General features: G+C 38.6%; 2 protein-coding genes across 6 annotated transcripts in view; one reads left to right on the forward strand and one right to left on the reverse strand.

Moving 5' to 3' along the window:
* The window catches only part of LOC109400984 (uncharacterized), an 87,246-nt gene that overhangs the window by 26,949 nt on the left and 35,739 nt on the right, over positions 1-24,558 (forward strand). The gene's annotated exons all lie outside the window — the stretch shown is intronic.
* Positions 13,381-24,558, reverse strand: part of LOC109409765 (prominin-like protein) — a 176,830-nt gene continuing 165,652 nt past the window's right edge. For all 5 annotated transcript variants that reach the window (XM_062854541.1, XM_062854539.1, XM_062854540.1 and 2 more), the window contains one exon: positions 13,381-15,769. The gene's annotated coding sequence lies outside the window, so the exon portion shown is untranslated. The remainder of the gene's footprint in view (positions 15,770-24,558) is intronic.

Raw genomic sequence — 24,558 nt, forward strand, 5'->3', positions numbered from 1 at the left:
TGCATTTCGTCGTCACTAGAATCAAAAAATTCGAACAGAACACTTGAGGAACTGCTTTGAGAATAGAGTATATTTGTGCCTGTTACACCATATACACATGCAGATTGTTCATTTACAGAGTACGCTCTGTTTTCGTCCACTTTTTGTAGTGGTGTATATCAGAGGAAACGTAAACTTGTTTGCACACATCAAGTATAAGTAGGGTAAGAAATCAAACTTTGAACTAGTCAAATTGTAATCTTAATTTGAACCATTTCAAAATTCATTAAAACGACGTACTTTTCAGGCAAATATTGTCCCGAAAAAGATGTTAAACAGCTTTCCGTAATATAACCTGATAACATGGACTTTAAAAGCATTGAAAAAAAGCGTTTTTGTCATGGAAAACAGGCAATTGAAAAATCACTGTGATTTCACCCATTTCCCCCAAGAGAAAGCACATTTTCGGTGCATTCGTACAGCTCATGCATTGTATCACACGCAATATGTGAACACGTCAAATGAAAGCTTATTTATCGTAGAATCGACCAACCGAATAATATTTCGCATTATTTGTCATAAAATTATCAAATTTAAGTGATTCTTACTTGGAGAATGTTATCTTAAGTTGAACCATTTGTAATCTAAATTTGAACTAGTAAACGGGGGTGAGCTTCTAGTGTTGGCCTGTAGATTGCGCTAGTGGTTGCTTTGTTTACTCTTGGGGGATGGAAAAATCCAAATTTAGTTTCCAATTTCCTAAAGAATTTCGAACATTATGAGTTGAAATTCCACTGCCTAATGAAAAATAGGTATGAGAATTAGCAGATTCATGTGATATTTCATTGTTTAGCGTGGAATTGGCTGTTTTGTGAGTTGCTCGAGCTGCTGCCGCCAGTAGTTCAAATTAAGATTAAAATTGGTTCAAATTATGATTACGATGGTTCAAATTAAGATTAAAATCATTGTTGATGAAAAATCGAATATTTCAATGAAATTCGGAGCAAATACAAACTTTTTACCTTTTAACAGAAAGCTTATACCCGTGGCTTTAATTTTCATACTATTCGCCTCCAAACGTCATCACCCCACCGCAAAATCGCTAGCGTAGAACGATCGACGCGCCACCATTTTTCGAATGTTGGAGAGCACAGGTACCCTTTTCGCGGTGTTGCTTCACCGTGAACAACACCGCGAAAAAGGTACCTACACCCACCACTATTTGAAAGATGGTGGCGCGTCGATCGTTGCAGTTTATCGTTTGACAGTCAATTTTGCCGTTGTAAATTATTTCCATGTGAGAGAAAAAATCACTTGAAATTTGCACTGCTTCAGAAAGCCGCAATTTGGTTCAAATTTTGATTACCTACCCTAATGGCTGAATTATTGAAACAGTTTACATCACATAAAACAATGACTGAACAGATGAAAAAATACGTAAAACTGTTATCGCTCAACAGCACAATTATGCAGGTTCGTCACGAAAGGGATGTGATCCATGAAGCTATTTTAAACACAAGGAATTTTAGGGAATTTCCATTATGAAACGTTTCTGCGCCAACCGTGCATCGAACCCGCCACCCTCAGCATGGTTTCTCTGATAGCCCGTGCAGTTACCACATCGGATATATTCGCTTAAAGACTTATTCTTCTGAATTTCCTCTGGAATAGAACACACAATAAACGTTGCCTGTTATTGTGTTTGTTCTTGTTGTCTACCAATTTACTTCTACTTTCCGGCATCTCTTGGATTCCTCCAGGTTTACTTGCTGGGATTACTCCAGAAATATATGATGTGATTTATGTTGTAGATTTGATTGAATTGCTATCGGGATTCTACAAGGGATTTATTCATTAGAAATCCTTAAGAAATTCGTGGTGGGATTCCTTCAGAAACTCTTGCTGGTATCCCTGCAGGACTTTTTCCAAAAACTTCTACATGAACTCCTACAGCAATGTGTCCAAGCGTTTCTCTAAGGAATTCTCCAAGAATTCCTCCTGGAATTACTACGTGGATTTATCCATTTATCCTGGAATTTCTCTAGGGATTTTCCTAGGAATTCTTCCAAGAAATCCTGCTGGGATTTCTCTATATGTATCTACTTTAATTATTCCAGGAATTTCTGCTGGAGTTCCTTCAAGATTTTCTTCCAGGGAGTTCCCAAATATTTTTTTATGAATTTTCCCTAGGACTCCTTCAAGGTTTATTCTAGGAAATTCTTAAAATGTTCCTCTATAAATGCCTTCAGGTATTATTCAGAAATTCTTGTAGGAAATTCTCCTGGAATTCATGCTGGAATTTATCAACCCATTTCTACTGTGATTCCTCCTGGAACTGGTCCAGATGTTTCCACAGTATTTTTTTCAAAGGAAATCCTCCATGGATTCTTTAACGAATTCATCTGATATCCTAACACTTCTTGAAAGATTGCAATAGGAACTCCTTCAATGATTTTTCAGGGATTACTTCAGGAGCTCCTACAGGGATGCCCCTAGTGATTTCTTCGGAAATTGCAGTAAGGATTCTTTCAGATATTACTTAAGGGAATTATCCAGACCTCATGTGAAGGTTTTTGCAGAAACTACTTACGGAATTCGTTCCGAAATGCTTTGAGGGTTACGTAATTTCTCCAGGAATTCCCCTAAAATTTTCTTCAAATATTAAAATAAGGGTTTTTTTGGAGATTAAGTTCTGGAAATTAAAGTGGAAGGGCAGCGGAAACGTGGCCAATTCGGGCAGTATGAGTTATGACATACTTGTCAATCAGATATTGGTTCATTTTCATTCGTTGACAGCTAAAACTAGAAGTTATGATTTAAGCTGCAATAACCAGTTCCACTTCTATTGCCGTCAACTGTCTTCTGTAGACCACAATTGCTATAAGCTGTGAGAATGCCGTGTTCTAGTAGGGATGTATGACAAGAAGAGGAAGAAGAAGTAAAAGATTTAATAGTTTCGGTGTAAAATACATAAAAAAACATCATTATGCCTAAGCACTGAATATTCACTTTAAAATCTAATTTTTTCCTGTATCCTTAACGCCCACTCGATTTTTTTTTTATCAAAAAGCAGACCCTCCCCATTTATCTCTGTAACCCGTCACTTGCTGCTACTGTCTGTGACTAGTTCAGAACAATTTTGCTACCAGGGGCTGACAAAAGCAGGTCCTTACTGTATTAGTTTTCTAAGGAATTCCTTGCAAATCTACACAGAAAGAAATTCTGAAAACTATACTTGAAGTAAATAATAGAACATTTAAATTTCAATTTCATTTCATTCGATTTTACATAAAATAATATCTTTCATGCTAAGTTGTAAGCATGCTCCATACTGCAGACAGAGATGGAAAATGATGAAGATTGCAGCTGAACAGACGCAAGCCAAACAAACATTCTCGTGAACAACGGGGACTCGAGAATACTCGCACTTCTTTATTCGTGAGTAAACGAAGCTGGCAAGCACTCGCATGTGATTCGCGAAGCTTCGCATTTTGAAGAAAAACGCATTTTAACAATTGGCAGTGCTGCTTTCAGGAACAATGAAGTACAAAGCATTAGTTTATGTTAGATAATAACTGGATTTGCTATCATAACCATAATAAAATGCACTTCACTTCACTAGTTCTTCACGAATAAAAACTCATGAGTATTTCTGCTTATGTTTTGCGTCTTACTCACGAAGCAGGCGGGTGCGACTAAACTCACACACACAGTTTACTCTCGAAATCGTGAGTAAGCCTTGTGTTGGCTTTACACTCGCGAATTGTTTCATGATGAGAGTAATTCCATCACTGACTGCAGGCGCTCAACAGCAGACAACCTGTAATTTTACAATCCGATGGAGAATTTTATGGAAAGCGATGGAGGTCAATTTATTACAGCGAACTCGATGTAACAATTTTAAACTGCGTAGAAGTGTTGAGAAACTCACATGAATGTCTTGACAAAAATCGAGATAATTTTTTTACAAAGGCTTGTAAGGAATAGCGCATTTTCTAACATCAGAAGGAAATTCAATTATAAATTCATTGGTGAATTACCTTATGGATTTTTTAAGTCAAAATATGGGGAACTTTCAAAAAAATGCCATGAAGACTGCTGGAAGTTTCGATGAGGAAGATCCTGAAGGAATTTAATGATGAACGAGCTCACCAGTTATCTGCATTGATTGCACTGCATCACTCGCTGATTCACTTTAATCGATCAGTCTTTCTGTTATTTTTTAACACTTCGATTTTGTGAATGTCACATTATCATCATGTGTTTCGATTCTCCTGTTAAAAAAATTATTATCTTCCAATCACTACGGATTTCAATCACAGTCACAGTACTAATAAATATCGATTAACTTCATTACAATTTTCCTAAATCTAACAATATGCAATATCTGATGCATGTGCTGCAAAAACACCCCGCTTCCCAACAAAACACTCGGCAAAAGTACTCGATTGTGAACTTGCTGAAACACAACCAAGCCGTTCAGTCTGCCGATCACTAATGGAACTATTTCGGATCGGCCGGCAACCCATATCTTCACCCGTCTGTCTGCACGGGCGTGAGTTATTCATGAATATCGGATGAAGTAACAAACTGTGTGTTTGCGACTGCAGATTTGTAGCAGCATGTGTAGCGTTGGAATTCACTCAATAATTTTCCATAAGCTTATTTGCCCTTATTGGTTATAGACAACGGGAGATGATCTGGGATCCCACTTGGCCAGAGAAGAGAATTGTGGACAAAAGAGGCACAAAACAAGTAAGACCGTATCGGTCGGGGGACTCAGATCATGATGACTATAGTTCTAAATAGGTTTTTTTTTCTGTTCGTCTATCATATAGGCGCTGTATCTTTTTATTACGAGTTATAGAGTAGTTCATATTAAATACTACTTCCACCTTTCAACAGGTACTAAAACAGGAATACTATTCTGTTGTGTCAGTAGATATAACATGTATTCGGGGAAATGGAAGAACCCACTAGGTGGGTTCCAAGCGACATTGCATAATGAGAGACTTGTAGATATGTCCTACATTCAGAGAAATATAACTCAGTTGTATCTTGACTACCAACGATCTCGGTCTTCTTTAAACCTCACTATTAAACTCCGAAGTACAAAATGACGGTTACAATATATTCAATATTATCACACTCACGACGACTCATTTTTACGAACGTACAGTGTATCAAACAATTGCCCGTACAGCAATTTTTTGGTCAAAATAATTTTTCATTCAATTGATCATTACTTTTTTAAACATCAATCAAATACGCTGAAATTTTGATCAATCATGCACCTTATATCAAAGCTCCATTGGTAAAATTTTGAGCGAGATCGAATAAGTTTTCTGAAAATTAATAGAACTTTTAGTAAAACTTATAAAATTTTTGAACACATTTTTAAAACATTATATCTCAATGTGTACTCGATGAAACTTTTTCAATTTTTCTGTGATATAGCTTATACCTAAGGCTTTCATATGCAGCTTCGTTTGAGGTTTAATATTTACTACAAAAAAATATGAAAAATCTGTTCATAGTGTCATTAGGAAATTTTTCATATTTTTAAAAATAAAAGTGCCAAGTGTTTTCAACGTTTTTAAATTCTCTAAATGTAATACTTTTATACAGGACCTACTGAACTACATATGAAGAGTAGGTCCTATGTATTTTTCGTTCAGTTAATGCACTTTTATTGGTGGAAAATGTTTGGCAGATTATATGTGCAAAATATGGTAATTTTTTAAACATCGTCAACTACATAAGCACATTTTTCATATTTTTTGTAGTGAATATAAAACCTCAAAAAAAAGCTGCATATGAAAGCCTTAGGTATCAGCTGTAACACAAAAAAAAATCGAAAAAGTTTCATCGAGTACATACTAAGATATAATGTTTTAAAAATGTGTTCAAAAATCTTACAAGTTTTTCTAAAAGTTTAACAACTTTCAGAAAATTTATTCGATCTCGCTCAAAATTTTATCAATGGAGTCGAGTCAAGTACAAGACACTGAAGACGACCTTACAGTTGAGGTCGAAATACGTATCTGTCAAAGGATGCAAATTCTTAGTGGAATTCAAAGGAACAGTACTTAACGCGATTTTCTTATTATTTACAGATATTCCCCTAACAAGCCCAGGTTAATCATCATCAATGGAGTTTTAATATATGATTCATGATTGGTTAAAATTTCAGCGTTTTTGATTAACGTATAAAAAAGTTATGAACATTTGAATGAGAAATTATTTTGACCAAAAAATTCCTGTACGGACAATTGTTTGATACACTGTATTTGATTCAGTTAGCGTCAAACAAGTTCTAATATAATACTATTGTTCTAAAATATGGAAGTTCAACGACTGGCGGCCATTCATACGACAGTGAATGTCATTATGTCCACCCATCTTCAATGGCGATCATATTCCAGCAACTACCTCCATACATATTCAAGCGAAAGCCTCAATCTCAAGCGCCACCAAACCAGTGAATTTGTCGTCACACCCAATTAATGCAAAATAGATACATTTCGCGTTATTCTAAACAAACAAACACGCTGACCGCTGCGGAACAAACATAGGCTATGCCTCAACCTAAAATTTAATACCTAAGAAACCAGTGTCCGAGAATCCACTCCTTACGGTATCGAGCAACTGTTATCCTCCCAAGTTTTCGAGATTTCCATAGCTCTCGAACTTTCCCTAGACATGATCTTATTTGTTCGAAATCTACAAGCAACTAGCGAAGCGGAAGCTTCAATTGCAGCGTGTTTGGGATTCTTCTAGATATAGACTCTAGGAAACTGCAAGATCTAATCTGGGTTGACTTTCGCGACGAATCAATAGTGATTGATGTGCTTCAATCGAACATTCACGACGGGTGCTTGTTGCAAGTGTGCAAACGGACGCCTGTGTGGTATGTAATATTCAATGGAGATTTGCATTCAACTTGGACGCTGGATGATTCAAATCGTCGATACTAAGCCATATCAGGTGATCGATTCCACTTGTTTTAATATGTTCGATATTATTCATGACACTACATTGGTAAAACGCGTTGTTCGTTCTTTTGAGATTCAGCCATTCGTAGTTTCGGCCTTTTGTTTTTGACCTTTCTCTTACACTAACGTGTAGGATAGAATTTTCGAAAGAAGGCTCGGAGGTTCAAGTTAACTGAGTTGAATGGTACTCAGTTCGACGAATTGAGCAAATATCTGTATATGTGTGTATGTATGTCTGTGAACAAAAAAAAGGTCACTCACACAGTTTCGGCACGAATCGAACCGGAATTTAACCGCATTGTTTGCTATACAAAATGGTCCAGATCGGTCGAGGCGCTCCGGATTTATGGCCATTTTAGTGATCCGGACTAGCACCGGTGGAATTTGCCATATAAGACTAAACAAATTCAATTAGGGTATGTGTGCCATCAGTAATCTCACGCTCCCATATTCATCCTATTCGAAAACAAGCGATTACGGCACCGACAGCGCTTCAATCCTTTGTTTTTGTAGGATAAAGATGAGAGCCACATGCCTAACAAGAGAACCAATACTCTACATTGTTAAAACGCATTGTTCGGTCTTTAGAGCTTTCAGTCATATTTGGTTTCGTCCTTTGTTTTTTGCCTTTCTCGTACACCAAAGTGTACTGACAGGCGAAATGCTCACTCAAAAAACTAATTTTCGATAGAAGGCCCAATCAAGTCACATATATCTCGCGCTTAATATCAGTATACGGGCGAATCTACGATGATCAATTTCTCTTCATTGTTTTTCTCTTTGGTTAATAACTTGACCGGCAAAACATTCTCGGTTGTTTTTGCTGTTTTAGAAGCTAGTCCTAGTTGTTCTTCACCGAAATACACCGAGAGATCATCCGAATATTGGACATATTCCGGAATACTCCGAAGAGAAAAAAGATACGAAAAAGATACGCCTGCCTGTATGATACTAAACGCGAAATATCATTCAATTCAGGTCGACGAAATAAGCAAAGGGCCTGTCCATAAACTACGTAGACTGGGGAGGGAGGGGGTTTTAAGGAAAAGTCTACGCTCCATACAAATTTCGATAAGTTAGTATGCATGAACAAAAAACTGCGAGGGGGTAGGGGGTCTGAGATGGCCCAAAAAAGTCGACGTAGTTTATTGGCTGCGCCAAATATCTGTGTGTGTATGTCTATTAGAGTGGGTCATCGTTTATATGGAAAAATTAAAAATTCAATGGTATCCCATCAGATCAAAGCTTTTTTGATCCCATTTAGGACCCAAATAAGTGTGCAAAATTTGGGCAGGATCGGTTATGTCTACGTTTTGCGCATTGCGTTTGAAATTTGTATGGAGTTTTACATGGGAAAACACACTTTTTTGCACTTTACATGTTAAAACATAAACACATGCATGCGGTTCGTTGGTTATAACTATTTTCACAAGCATCGGATCGCTTTGCGGTCTTCAACAAAGTTTTTCAGAACATCCTAGGCTATCATTTTAGAGTATCGGTTAAAAAGTTTCAGACAAACTTTTTCAACTTATGGCTAAAATGCAAAAAAGTATGTTTTCCCATACAAAATCCCATACAAATTTCAATTGCAATGCGCAAAGTTTAGACGCAACCGATCGTGCTCAAATTTTGCACAGATACTCAGGACCCGAAACGGAACCAAAAAAGCTTTGATCTGAGAAAACGGTTCTGATGACCCACACTAATGTCTATGTACAAAAAAATGTCCCAGCATCGAACTGGCCATATACAGGAATAAGACTAAACCAAACCCCACCTCATTGTGACTCAGCAAATAGCGCCGATTTTTTGTATCTTTTAGCATGGCCAAAAAAATGTTGTTCGGAATTCATCAATAAAGACCAAAAAATTCATGAGGTCAGCCCAAAATTTAAGATGGCAACCTATTGCCTATGCCTATTGAGCAATTGTCGTTGAACTCTTCCGCGAAAAGAGGTGGTGGTGTTGTTGTGGAACTCAAATTGCTCATAAAAACCGTTGAATACAGCAAACATAAATCGAATGGGATCGTGTATTCCGTAATCGACCGACCGAGCCTCAAGGTGTAGGGAGTTTCTGGCACGCAGAACACGTTCTGGAGCGTAGAAGCCAAATTGGCCAAGAATTTCAGGGCTGTCGATTTCGCCAGTCAATGTTTTTGCAACGAACATAGTCTGTGCAATAGTACGCCTTTGTTCGAGTGTTTCTAGACCAAGTAACAGGCAACGATCACCGTACGGAGAGAGGTTAGCGGGATCATTCCAAGAAAGGAATCGCAGAGCGTAGCGTACAAACTTCTTCTGGATGGCATCCATCCTTGCAATTCAGGTCAGATGGTATGGGCACCAAATAACTGATCCAAACTCTAAGATCGATCGGACGAGAGCGCAGTACAAGGCCTTAAGGCAATGCGGGTCTTTAAACTCTTCTGCTATCTGAAGTATGAAACCGAGTTGCCTATTGGCTTTCGCAATCACGTCAGAGTAATGTTGCTTGTACGTCAGACCTTCGTCGAGAGTTATTCCTAGATCACGGACATTATTGACGCGAGCTAGGCGTTGATTATTCATCATATACTCGTTGAGGATAGGGTTTTTCTTGTGGTGGAAGGTTATCACATTGCATTTGTTCACACTCATGCAATATGGGTATTGGGTATATTTAGAATAGGGACGATATCCAAAGTCCCAATATGGCGACCAGAATATCCAAGATGGCACTCCAATATCCAGTATGACGATCAAAAATCCAAGATGCCGGCCTCCAAGTTCAAGATGTCGGTTATTGATAGAGTTTCAGGCTCTAAAACCATGCAAGATGGGTATATTTATAAAGAAGGTGTTCAAAGTTTAAATGTGACGACAAGAATATCCAAGATAGAGAGTCAAAATCCAAGATGGCGGCTAATTTCAGGTGTTGAACAAGAGAGGCTCTAAACCAATAAAGAAAGATGTTCCGTTTTTGTCACTATCCGATTTCGTCAACATGTTATTTCGATTTTGTCAACATGAAAGTTCTATCAATAAAATTCCCTCGAATACTTGTTATTTAAAGTTTAACACTTGAGGCAATGCATACATGAATGAGTTAAAAGTAGCTACCACCCATAATGACATAAAATACGTATGCGTCACAGTAGGGGAGACTGAAGAGACTTGATTTCTGGAGTCTTGTTACAAACAAATTAAGAAAAGGGGATCAAGTCTACACAGTCTCCCCCAACTAACAACACAAGCTTTCTCTCACGCATAATTTTACTTTTGTTGTGCCACTTTTACCAATGTGCAAATGTTCAAATGTAAAACAAGTAGCTACCCATAATAGATCAATAGTGGGTGGAATATGTATATAAACCATCAAAGGTCGGATTCGATTATCCAGGTTTTGAAAAAAAAATCACCCAGGATAACAAAGACATTTTTTTATTTCCTTAGAACAAACTCAATCGTCTTCAGGGGATTTCTATAGGTATTCTATGTGGGGATTTCTCCAGAATTTTCTCCTGGGAATTCCTTTACAGAAGGAACTTCAATCGGAAAACTCTTACAGAATTTTCATCCGGGATTTCATCTTTCGGTTACTCCAAAAATGCCACCTTGTATGTCTTCTGTGGATTCTGCCAGATCCCTCCAAATTATTCTAAGAATTTTTCCAAGAAATCCTTCAGAAATTCCTTTCAGAAATACAGGAGTTTAGTTTGTTGAAAGTTTGCCAATCCTAAAGGTTTCCCACAAGCAAATCTTGGAGGATTTCTTGAAAGAACTCCTGCAGGATTCCTACAAGGAACTGCTGAAAGATTCCGACAAGGAGCTCCTGGAGGGAGGGATTATCAGAAGGGACTTCCAGATGATTTTCAGAAATATCTCCTGGAAGATTGCTATAAGGAACACCTGGAGGGCTCTCAGAAGAAACTTATGGAGGGTTTTTTGAAGAAACTGCTAAATGGTTTGCAGAAGGAATTCCTGGAGGATTCCCAAAATAAACTCCTGGAAGATTCCCAGTAGAAACTCGTGCAGAAAACGCAATAAGAAATTCTTGGAATTATTCATAATCGAAGTTCCAGAAGCAACTCCTGCTGCACAAATATCAAAAAGAACTTCTACCGGAATCCTACAAAGCACTCCTGGAGAAATTTTTGGAAGAGTCCCAGAAAGATTTCCTGAAAAAATATCAGAAGAATCCTAAAAGAAACTCCTGATTAAATCATAGATTTGTTTTATGAATCCCAGAAAGTACTTTTAGCGAACAAAAGAAACTCCTGGAGGAATATCAGAAAGATTGTCTGGAGGGATTTCAGAAAATAATCATGAAATAATTCCAGTAGAAAATTCTGAAACATCAGAGGAATTTAAGTAGGAATTTCAAAAGGAACTTGGTAAATCTCAAAGGAACTCGGTAGAGACGAACCAGCCAAGGGCTGAAAGTCTCTTTCATATAGACAAATCAATCAATCAATCAAAGGAGCTCGATGAGGAATTTCAAGAGGAAGTCTTGGTTAAAACCCAGAATGATTTTCTTAAAGAATTTCGATTGGTGGTTGGTGGTGGTTTCCGGTGGTGGAAGCAATTCCCGAAGAAACTCCAGAAGGAATTTAAAAAGGGATATGAAAAAATCCCAGGTCTCCGAAACTCTTTCTTAGAAAAAATCTAATTGAATAGCGGAATAGTACGAGATAACCTACATGAATCCCAGAAGGGTCTCCTTGGGGAAACTTCAAAGTAGTTCTGGAGTGATTTCATAGAAAAATTCTTAAAAATTCCCTTAAAGTATCCCTGAAGACACTTAGAAGTCCGTGAAAAAATACCTGGAGAAACCTCAGAAGATACTTATGGAGGAATGCCTTCCAGAAGTAAGGAAGCATATCCTTCTTAGTTAAGTTATCGAAATCGCTCTCCAGGAGATTTCTGAAATGTATCATTCCTGAAAGCGTCATTTCAGGCAATGGAACTGTCGTACGCGTCACTTTTGCGTTCAACGAAAGTTGACAGTAACATGAATTTCAGTTTATATTAATACCCAGATGCACCCCAGAATCACAAAACTGTGGTGAAAACCTCTTGTGGGCGTCTGTTAAAAAATTGTAAAGATGTGTTTAAAAGTGTCAAATAACTAATCAATTCTATAGTAAACTGCATAATTGTACTTTAGGAATTTGTTACCTTTTATGTTCACATTGAAATGCTGCTTTTTTTATCTGTATTAACAAGATTTTTAACCCTAGGCTAGTTCATTTCGGGACCCACGCTTTACTTCCCTTCCGAAGGAAGAACTCACACTTTGTGAGCTAGTCGGGAGTGGGATTCGATCCTAGGTCCTTGGCGTGATAGTCACGTGTTCTAACCATCCAACCAGGTCCGCTCCACAGCTGCAAATTATTTTGACAAAGTAAACTATTCCGTTTTTGTCAATTGAAAATCGCGGACCGTGTTGGACAAAAACGGAACATATCTGTATCCAAAGTGCAAAAATGACAACCGGGATATCCAATATGGCGGACAAAATTCCAAGATGGCGCCGTCAAAATTCAAGATGGTGGTTCTAATAGAAAAATATGACACAAAATGCTTACAAATCCTTTTGGGTCATCATCTTGATGATACACTGATTGATACAATAATTAATGTTATTGTCGGTGTTTGATACATTTTAATTCGGCTGTTTCAAGAGTTTCATCGTTGGTGTATTCGACTGTTTCACGAAACTGTTTCGTGGTGGCTTGTCAGTCTTGACAAAAATAAAACACTATTTTTGTTATTTTGTCCGACGTTTCGGTCCGTTTGGGACCTTCTTCAGGGACTCAATAGTTACAGTGTTCTTGTGCAGTGTGGTTCGGTAGAACCTGTAACTATCGCTTTGGTTCGAATTTTCCCGCACAATCGCAGTGTTTTATTTTTGTCAAGAGTTTCAGGCTCCAAAACCATGCTAGATGGGTACATTTGGTATGGGGAAGATGTCCGGAATCCAAGTATGGCGACCAGAATATCCAAGATGGTGGTCAAAAATCCAAGATGGCGGTCCTAAATTTAAGATGGCGGCTGTTTGATGGAGCTTAAAGCTCTAAAACCATGCAATATGAATATATTTGGCATTGGGAAGATATCTAAAGTCCAAGGCACGAGAAAGGCACCATCACCGATAGGTGGAAGGATTAGATTTTTTTTCATTTTCAAATTAATCGTCCATGCTTTCGGCCCTATGTTAACTTATAGTTTAATTGTAAAACCATTTGAAACGATGAATGGTCTGTATACTTGTGCTCATTCTCTATTTGATTTACACGGTGAGTCACTTCATTGAGTCGAGATTTCTCAACTGTGCTCAACTTTTCAGGCTAAACCTATGACACCCTGGTAATAAAGCGAAGAGCTGGAGCTTTCGGACGAAAGGAAACCGGCGAATAGCATTCGGATTATTTAGCACTTTTATTTAATCGGTATGATCACGTTCAAATCTTAGTAGGTAATCCAATCATTTGTGATCCGCTTGCATGGCGGCCAAAGACACGTATTACAGTTGTATATTGAATTTCGTGTATGTGATATCTTTTTTGTTTTCTTCATTTTCTTGTTACTGAATGTGTATTTGAACATCTAAAAGGATGATCTTGTGAAGAGTTACAAAATGTTTTTTTCTTGTTACTCTTTTTACATGTTAAAATGTTTTCACATTGATATAGATATACAGTGAAAGTAATGTAAAGTCTTTTATCAATTTATCTTTGCTTGTAAGGTATGCTTTTGAACAATTTCTCGTAAAATGACGTTTGCTTTTGCAAATTTTCTTACCGTAAAAATATAATCGGCAGCCATTTTTTGTTTTGTTTTTGTCGTTCTCCCAATGTTTTTTTACACCAAGGGAAAGGTTGGCCAATTACCTACTGTACTAGAATATAAAGTAAAAACTAAATGCAACTTGCCCACTTCGTTAATAGTAAAAACCACGTTCAGTGAGCAAATGAAACTGGTCTTTTGCGATGAGACACCTCTCATCGGTTTCTCCTGCGATGGCGAATCATCTCTACATGATTTACAACTATCAATAGTACTGCTACTACTGAGCGTTTGTGAATGTCTATTTGGATCTTTGATTATTGTTATCGACTTCTGTTTCTGCTATATTGAATCATTGTTATTTTTTTCTATTCTCTTAAACCACTTTGCTGTGACTAATTCCCTTACTTGATGTAGTTAACTTCAAATTGTATTTTGAGTTGACTGAAGCACGCACTGCTTTCTGTTGAATAGTTGTTTGTAATTATGGGTATTGAGCGCGAAGAAGTAGTAAGTAAACACATCGCTTGTAATAATGACATTGCAACTGATTGCATTAAGATAGTAGAATGATTATCTGATTATCTCACTTATTCTCAGCGCTCAATGCAACAAAAAAAACTGTTTGTAGTGAAAACGATACCAAATCAATCATTCAGGAAAAACATAAACAAAAAAATACTACTCTGAGAGATTCCTAACATAATTCTCATAAAAATTGCTCACTCAGAAATAAAAAGAAAACTTTAACTAAACGTAATCACAATTTTCATAATCCATACGAAACGACTCCTAATAAAATAATAATTATCACTATTCTCTCCTCACATCCGATCCGGCTTCGAATCATTCTCCTCATTATTCGTTCTAAAAACCACCATCGTTTGTCACCTTCCGAGTTTTGCTTCACACCTTTCTCTTTCTGTCCCGTTCTGGTTTTCGATTAAGATTTAATCAGCCTTTCATCTATATACTTTGTTGATTTGTTACTATCAAAAAATTTGATTAATTTTACGGTTGGTTCTCGGCAAAAGTACGTCTAATTCAGTAGATGGTTTAGCTTCTTTACTCTATTTATAGCAGCAGTATTGGGAGCATTGAAAGTTACATAGAACATCCGGTTGGATTACTGGCGAGCTTCGAACCTACTCGTCTAATTAGGTATAGACGAATCGATTCGAAAATCGTCCATAGAAAGTCATAGGAAACGTCAATTTCAAATGGTTTTATTAGAACTTCGACAAAAGTGTGCCCGACGTACATTAGTTCCGGCTAGGAGTGCCAAGGGAAAAAAAGTGAGGCATTCACTTGGGACACTTGTAATTGTAAGACTAAAAATGGCAGTTTGGTTAAATTCAATGTACTGGGGATTCGCTTCCGTTTATTTGGTTGTTCTTTTCCCGTGAAATGTAATCTCATCTAAAGTTCTTACACTGAATAAAAAATATTGCTGAATAAAAAGTTGGAAAAAGGGTAAAAGGTTCCAAGTTCACTAGTTGGTTGATGTTTGATTTGAGCAAATTGGCTTTTTGGAATGGATTTTAGTTCTACATTAAACTATCGAAACGAACCGAACTCAAGCTTTCTGAAAATGTGTCTAATCAAAGGGTGAACTAATAATGATCGAAATTGGAGGAAACTTCAAATGATCTTATCAACAAAAAAGAACTAGGAAAAGCAATAATTATTTACACTTTCCTACGCGATTCTGCCTGACTGCAAATCGCGATACCTATCGGTTTGCTAGTACAAATCCTGTCGATTAAAAATCGATCCTGCACTTCCACACCAGCGCTCTTCCGTAAGAAACTAGCACGTCTGTATGTGTGCATGAGTGATCTGGATCGCATTTTCTGGAGGCTAATATCATGTAGTATCATGTGATTTGTGGTAGATGGGAAGCTGGCTTACTCGTGTTCGCTGGGAGCACCCGGATAGTAGTACGGTGGTGGGCGCTCGTATTCAGTCGCCGGCGGTGCCATCGGTGGATTCTGATAGCGTGGTGGAGCGCCGTCCCAATTTCTGAAAGAACGAAGAGTGATATTAGCAGGCTAATGATGTGGATATTTAGAAGGGGACGGTAGATCAAAAAACGGGGTTATAAGAAAAAGTCAATTAGCATACATCACAAACACGCACATAAACAGGCGAATATCGGAGAATGACAAGACGACGATGGTATGAGACTGAGAGAATATTTACAAATATTTAAACTGTTTGGACGCCTACAATCACTAGACGGGCTTGGTGGTCTAGTGACTACCGCTTCTGATTCGAATTCACAAAGTCATGGGTTCAATCCCTGGCCCGTCCCTTTCATCCTACTTTGTATCTTTCTACCCACTTTCTCTCTCTCTCTCTTCTCTACATATACGACTCATGTATATTCATTCGTTCATAGCCATCGCTAGAACCAGAAACGAATGGTAAAAATTTGTTTCCCTTCCTTCCAACTTCCACAGCACAGTGTATATAACGCCTACAAGTTATGCAACTAAAGCGAACTGTGCCGCTTGTCCATCATAGTAAGGACTGTTCATTAAAGAAAGTGGACACCTGTTTTCCAATAGAAAATATGTATTTTCGAACAAATTCATAAGTTTATTTTTTATAAATGACAATCAACATACATGTGGCCAAATTCACGTGAGTTTGAACATTTACTTCGCTTTTCGGAAGAACGCTCGGACTTTCCTCTTGATACCTCCCATTAGATTCTGCACAACTTTCTCCGTAACTTTTCGTTGTGCCACAGACCAAATTTTTTAAATCAATCAACAGAGCTTGCTTCTCTTCTATCTTTCTCAGATGCCGCTTAATTATTTTCCAGTATCTTCCCACAGAACGCTGTTCAGAGAAGTTTTGTGGATTTTGCCATTTTTCGACAAAATCGACTTTTTCCGTCTTGAGCATCTCTAGTGTAGAAGAAGCGTAATAAGCGGATGCCAGATCCGCCTAAAACAAAAGAGGATTCGTATGTTTTCGGTAGATGGGTAGAAGTCGTTTTTTGATGCATTCCTTTCTGTTATTATTACGTTCAAGCTTTCAGTAGTTATGCACTGAATAGACCCAAGAAGAGTGTTCTGTTTTGTTTCGCCGGTGCTGTGGTCGGCCCAATTAATATTTATAAAGTATAGAGTTTTGACACTTCTCAGCGAAATGCTGAACCTACTTTAGGCAGTCTACATGTCAAAGAAGATTAGCCTCTGTGGATCTCATAAGCGGCTTTTGCTTATACTCCTAATGAGTCTGTATATGAATGTTCTTTAAGTTGTGGGCACACAGTAACCGATTAATTAGACTACAGTTTCCAAGAACCACCGCTATCATTATGCTGTGCTGGTCATTTTTTAATTCCAACTCGTAGAGGTTTTTTTTTTAGTTTTTATTAATGTGTATTTTAACTTAAATCGAAGACGGCTAATAACAAGACAGACAGCTCCCACCCTGTCGCAGGCGACATGGTTGGAACGCCCTCAACGATTCACAGGAACATTAAAACATGATTGTATGCGTGTACATGCTAATACGTACACGGAAATTGTAGTATCGCACGCACACTCATTCACGATGTTGTTCCCTAAAGTCGTTCGCGGCGCTAGTGTGCCTGTAGCTCCCAAAGTATATGCAGCAACAGGGTAGATGTCTGTCTTGTTATTAGCCGTCTTCGCTTAAATGCTAATTCTACACTCCTCGTAGAGGTACCTCAGGAGAGAATTAGGGGCAACTCCAGTTGCCGAGAGGACATCCGGAACTATAAGGACGTCCTTCAGTTCAACCCCTCCGCTAGGTCGTGGTACTTTGTTATCTTACTGAAGAACGTTTATTGGACATTATGATATAACGGTAAAGCGATGTTGGTGAGGGTTACCCGCTTCATAACTTTGTCGTAACCCATAATACCATAATCTTGTACCGACTTTTCGAACTCTCTAAGCAGAATACCCTCTTCGAAGCAAGCTGTTGGTGCACAATCTCGGCAACTTCGTTGTGGTGACGATCAAGTCGACTGCAACGACCTTTTCTATTTTTTTATTTCTGTGTATTTTAACCTAAGTCAATTCTACTACTGCAACGACCTGCTCGATCGTTTCTTTTAACTGAATTGCATTTCATATAGCGATCTTCCACGTGTCCGTGCAATACGTATCGCCGGTCTTCGTCGCAATTACCCGGTCCATGTTCCACTTTACCACTCCAAAGTTATAGGTCAACAGGGGGGCACACGCACAGCAAACGTGTAGATTGCCTTCACCTTGTTGCCGACTGACAGGAAGTTACTTAGAACACCGTTGACACGATGCGAGAACTTGTCCTACAGCTTCTTCTTGATCTTTGTTTGGCGAATACTTCTCATTACAGGGAGCCGAGGTTTTTGCACGCTTCTGACACGCATTTTGATATTATTGTCTTAACACAGACGTGATTCGACTATAAGATCTTTTCTACTCAACTTTTCGGCAAGCCTGCTATTTGATGAAAACATTCGCGAAATAATGCGATTTGCTTTCGACAACGAATACGTTTACACCCATCCTCGCTTTATTCAATCAACCTCCCATACGAGTAGCACACGAACGGACTCAACATTGATCAGCATAGTTGACTCTTCCTTTTCGCCGTTGAGCCGTTGCGTTCTAGCCAAGCATCTCTTTTCATCGCTTTCGATGCTTTTCGACAGCTTATCGCGAAGCATCGTTGACTGGAAGCTTTATTAGTATGGTATCGGTACATGCAATTGTTGCTTCTGTGTGCGTGTCGAGCGTTCGTGCCGTAGCTTCGCAAACCAACCTATTCGGTATGATTCGGCTGTTCGGGCGAGCGTGTGGCGGCACAGTCAGATGTGTGCAAAACCGTTGGTGATTTACATCATGTTCGTTTTGCCACCTCTTTGCTGCTGGTCATCGCTGATCAGTGCACAGTTCAATCGCACGCGATAAATATACAGTTGATGAGTTGTGATGAGCACTAGTGAGGTGATAATTTGCATCTTCGGAAACGGCTATGTCGTGTTAAGGCACAATCGAAACAGATTGAATAGCAGCAAGTCTCGAGGTGGTGGTGATTGTTTAGGATCATTCGACTAGGAACTGGAATTGTCAATAAAAAAAGGGAGAATTCTTGATTCGGCACTGATTAGTGAATGATTATTGGACCAATGTGAATTATTGAAAGCTGTTGAACCTGTTGGATGCTGATAATCCTGCTCTTACCGGAAATGTTTCAGCTCAGTCTACTCCGATTTTGAAAGATTCGCCAAACGAATGCGATCCTAATTTCCGTAAGACGGATTTCATCGGGCTGAACGACGCATTCAGCCAAACTGATCGAGACATTTTGAAATCAACTCACAATGTAGACGATGCAGTAAGCCTTTTGACGCAACTGATTACTGGCACATTGCAAAGATTATGTTCCAGTCCGCAGACCTCCACCTAAACTTTCTTGAGGTAATACTCGTTTAAGGAAAAAGGAAACTCAAACGAATGAGGTCAAACTTCTTACGGAAGAATTGTAGAACTCGCTTTCCCTATGTTAAGCAACAATTGAATCGTGCGAGCAAACTATCGGCTTTATAATAAGTTGTTATATCAAAAAGGTACACTTCGAAAATACAGGAAAATCTTCGGCGGAACCCTAAACAATTCTAGACTTTCGTCAATTCTGAAAACGGCTTACCTGTACAAATGTTTGCAGTGAACGAAACTGCTAGCACATAGGCCGAAAAATGCGAGCTGTTTGCAATGCTTTTCGCGCGTACCTACATTCAACAGTTCAGTTTCATCAAACGTTGAAGTTGAGGATGCTTTCCGCGATGTACTTTACAACATATGCAATCTAAGGAATACTCGAATCGATCATCAGCAGATAAATTAAAGTACAGGTACTCTTCGATATAACGTACAAAAAAGTTTTCTCTTTGTACGTTATATCGAAGTGTACGTTATATCGAAGCAGAGAAAAATTTAATATTTTTTATGCTAATATTGATGTATTCGACGTGAAATTAATCCCAAATAATGATTTCGGTGAAGTTCACAAAACCAGTAATGAAAAACTTGAGTTTTGACGAAAAAGTCATTTCGTTTTTTGTGCTTCGATATAACGTACATTTTGCTTCGATATAACGTACACTAAATTTTTCTCCAAATTGCGCTAATTCTGGGCAACAAAGCTAATGCTGCAACAAAACATTGATTTGTGTGATTTCGTAGTTTATCTAAGAGTTATTCGTGGGAAAAATATAATTTTTCAATGTTGTACGTTATATCGAAGCAAAATGTACGTTATATCGAATTCACTATATCGAGGGTACGCTATATCGAGGGTACGTTATATCGAAGAATACCTGTATTCGACTGACGCCGGTTCCGACGGAATCCCATCATGTATCCTGAAGAGATGTGCCAGCAACCTGATTCGTCCTATAGCAAAGTTTACCTGATCGAAAAATTCAGTAATGTTCCCAGTGTTCCAGTATGACAAACAGAACGTTAAAAACTGTCGAGGAATAACATAATTATGCGCTTGCTCCAAGATCTTTGAGATCATCATCTACGACGTACTGTTCACGTGCTGTAAAAACTATACCTCGTCTGATCAAAAACAGTTTTAAATCAATCAGTGTCTACGAATCTTAAGCATTTTACCTTATTTTGTATTCAAAAAATTGATGCAGCATCTCAAATTGATGCCATATATACTGACTTCGAATTAAAGTGTGGTCATGTTAATCACAAGTTTCCTCTAATCTCATCAACTGGTTTAAATCTTGTCTGTTTTCAATTTGTATCAAATTCAAGACTACTACCAACTACCAGGTTATTGCATATTCTATGCGAACAACGTGAAGCTATTTATCGTAGTCAACAGCATTAAAGATTGCCGTCTAATACAAGAATGGCTGAACTGAACATATTAGTTGAATGATGCTCCAGAAATAAGCTGATACTTAGTTTTACAAGTCATGCATCGTCATCACATTTCACCGGAAGTAAAGCCCGATCTAGAGTCCGATTACACTAGTTTACAGCATTTTTGAACTCGGTAAGCTGATGATCATTTTTGGTGTAGAATCATGCCCTGAGTTCGAAAACGCGAAGGAAAAAAATTACAGTAGAGCGGAAATTTTTTCGACTTTCCATACAAGGTTGATGATTTGAAATCGATTTTTGTTCTATTTTTAAGCCAAGTCGCTCACTTCAAACATCTCATTCTCCGTAATCAATGCTCCGATTGAGCTGAAATTTTTACTGTAACTCGCCTACATATGATATGTCATATAAACGTCGAGAAAGAATTTTTAAGTTGTTTTTTTCTTATTGAAAAAAATACATTTTTTCAAAAAATTTTGGGAATTTTGCTAAAATTTAAGGAGATCGTCCCTAAAACTCGCCAATATCTTGAATTTCATCAATCTGACGCAAAACCTGTATTCAGAAGATCTAATGGTATTGTATTCAGCTTTTAATTTATGGAAAAAGATTTAAAATTTGTTGAACAAAACGCAATATATTTGAATTTTAGTAAATTACATATTTTGAAAAGTTACAAAGCTCGATATTGAGCTAAAACTAAAAAACTGTTCTACTTTAAATTTTTTGAAGGTCGGTTTCGAAATCAGCACTAAATTATGCTTCAAAAATTTTGGTCGTTGACAGAAGTTCACGACTTTCGTTTTATTTTGTAAACTTGTGTTATTCACAACTACACCATCTCTAATCAGAAACTGGAGCGTGTTGACCATACTCGCGACTTGGGCGTCATCCAGGATCCAGCTTTTTCTTATCGACTACACTATGAGAACATAATTTCAAAGTGCGAACAGTCAGTTGGGTTGACCCTCAGTGTCTACGGGCATTGCATTGCGCACTAGTTTGCTTTGCACTGGAACTGTGTTCTGTCGTATGGTGTCCATACCAAGCGAACTGCATTTTGAGAATGAAAGCTGTGCAAAAAAAAAAGTTGGCTCTGCGGACTCTTCCTTGACGTGACTCGCAGAAAATTGTTGCGTGGAAACATAGACATAGATGAAATATTGGGACCATTGGGACACTCTTTTACGCTCCTGAGAGCATCTTTCGTCAACGCACTTTTCTGCAGCTAGAGCCACGTCATCAGAATACGGCCTTCATGAACCGATTTGGCTCACATCTTCTAGGTTTAACGAAGTTTTCCACTTATTTAGTTTCAACTGGTACATAACAACTACCCTACGGTGTCTGCAAATTAGAGGTACATTTCCGATGAGAAACAGGCGAGATACTGTCTAGCGATTTTTATGTTTGCTGACAGTGTTACATAACGCTTTTTTACGATTGCTGTCATTGTCATTCTCGAGCCTACGTAATATGAACATATCCCGAGAAAATCAGCAGTATATGCATTAGTTTTATGTTTTGAATTTTAATCAACTGCAATGTTTTTTTTTTTTAAGAAATGATGTTTTACGCCTGTTTGAGAAAGACATGTGTTCCTGGTCTACTCAAAAAGTATTTTCCTCATCTTAAAGCTTCTACGCTTAACGAAGCAGCTAAAGTTATTTAAATAAATTAAATCAATAAATAAATAAAGAAGGTGTGGGTTATATGTACTCTTTCCCCCACTCTTCAGTTGGTAGCCATAATTGCATTGCATTGGTTGTGGGGGTCGGCTGAGGAAATTCATTGCAAGGCAGGACCATAGCAGACTAAAAGTATTGCCTTGAAATATCCCTCTCCTGATACTGAAAGTTATAGGTACACCGCAACACAGCTGTTCCGTCAGTAATTTGTAGGAATGTGCTCCATATCTCCATCGCGTATTGTATCAGCCTTATGACGGTCACGTCTACCATGTGCAACTGTAATTTCTTAAGAAGGTACGAGTGCAATACTGAGTCATACGCTTTATTATAGTCGAAGTACTTCTTCTAGCATCATGTTAAAGCTTTCCGCCATCCATGCGTAGATCGTTATGAGTATTATGCCAAAAGTTATACATGAAATCCTCGTCCTAATTCTGCCCATTTCCTGATATATCAGGTAACCTCAATTATATCTTGAGCGACAACCACGGCCACGGTCATATCTCCTTTTCTTCTGCAAACTACATCCCATCGTCGTTCTGCAGGACAGCGTTCTCTCAAAGATTGGCCCAGAACCGAGATGAACAAGCCTAGGGCTGTATTAACGATGAAAAAAAAAATATTGGCCCAGAACTGTGTAACGTCACCAATCTCCGGAAGGTCTACTTCAAAATCAGACTTTTCGTTTCGGATGCGGTTGTTGAGCTCACTTTAGATTATATTGAACATCCAATTCTGCCCCTTCCTCTTCGAGCATTCTTCATAACGCCACAATCGATTGGCAAGGGTACGTGGGCGTCGAAGATCTAAGTAATGTTGACTTCTGTGTGATCTCGGACTTATGCTGGGGCTTCACAATATTGGCAACATGACGAACTACCCTCGTTGATCCATTCCCTTGCTTATACAAACTATGTTTATCGTCCAATCTTGGTCAGAAATGAGGCAATCCGGTTCTCCAAACGTCGTATCCACGTCAAAGATATAGTAAAATGTAGATCCTCAAGATTCTGTACGGTCTCCAAGAACTGTGGCAAAATATCCAGGTATAGGAAGCATACTGCACTTGTTAACCGATATTCAGTGATGAGACCAATGTCTTTCTTAGACTGTTTTTTGTTGATAGCATGCTTCTGAACTGAGATAGTAGCAAGTGAGTATAACACTTTGTAAGTGAGTCACTGGCCGGGTCATGGGGTCTGTTCAACAGTGCTACGTAACACCTGTGCCATGTAGAGTGCTAGTTCGTTTCCTAGTTGCTGTAGTTACATATTCGTTGGTATGTAGTCCTGGAGCAGTGGGTGTAGTCTCCGCCACATACCGTTCTCCTGCACACCGCCGAAGATCGTCCTTAACACTCGTCGATCGAAATCTCCAAGTGCTTGACGTTCCTCTTCGAGCATGGTCCATGTCTCGTGTCCGTAGAGGATCACCGGTCATATAAGTGTTTTGTAAATGGTGCATTTGGTGCGCGGTAAATTCTTTTAGACCGCAGCTTCTTCTGGAGCCCGTTATAGGCACGAATTCCACTGATGATGCGTTTTTAAATTTCACGACTCACAATGTTGTCAATAAGGATCACAATAAGGATCTGAGGTAAACGAATTCCTCCATCACCTCGAAGGTATCCCTGTCTATCGTGTCATTACTAAACAGACGGACCCGGTCGTGTTCGGTGCCACGTTTCAGGCGGGTGTACAACTCTGCCACTGTTCCGAATGTTCTGACGATAGTATCCATGTCATCCGCAAAACAGACAAATTGACCGGATTTTGAGAAAATCGTACCCCGGCTGTAGAGCCCAGTTTGTCGCATTACACCTTCCAGAGCGATGTTGAAGAATATGCCTGAGAGCCCGTCACCTTGTCGCAGTCCCCGGCGAGATTCGAATGAGCTGGACAACCCACCCGAAACCCTTACGCAGTTTAGAACACCATCAATAATTGTTACTTTGAGCAGTCTGGCCAGCTTCCCAGGAATGCCGTTTTCGTCCAAGGTGCAGTATGATTGCTATTGCCGCCGCTACTGGCTGTGTTTGTTGACTGGATGGCTTGCATCACATCTACTTCCAGCCAGCTCCAGTAGTGACTCGCTCCTCGGACAATCGCGTTTTTCAGTTTCTTTTTGACGTTGAAATGTTATCTAAATAATTCACTTAAAAATGACCCACGGGTTTTCTGAGGGAAGGTTCTGACATAAATTTTAGCCAGGCACAAGTATATATGTACCTGCTTTTGCTCATGGA

Source organism: Aedes albopictus, chromosome 2 (genome assembly GCF_035046485.1).
Source record: "Aedes albopictus strain Foshan chromosome 2, AalbF5, whole genome shotgun sequence".
In the NCBI taxonomy this organism is placed as follows: Eukaryota; Metazoa; Arthropoda; class Insecta; order Diptera; family Culicidae; genus Aedes; species Aedes albopictus.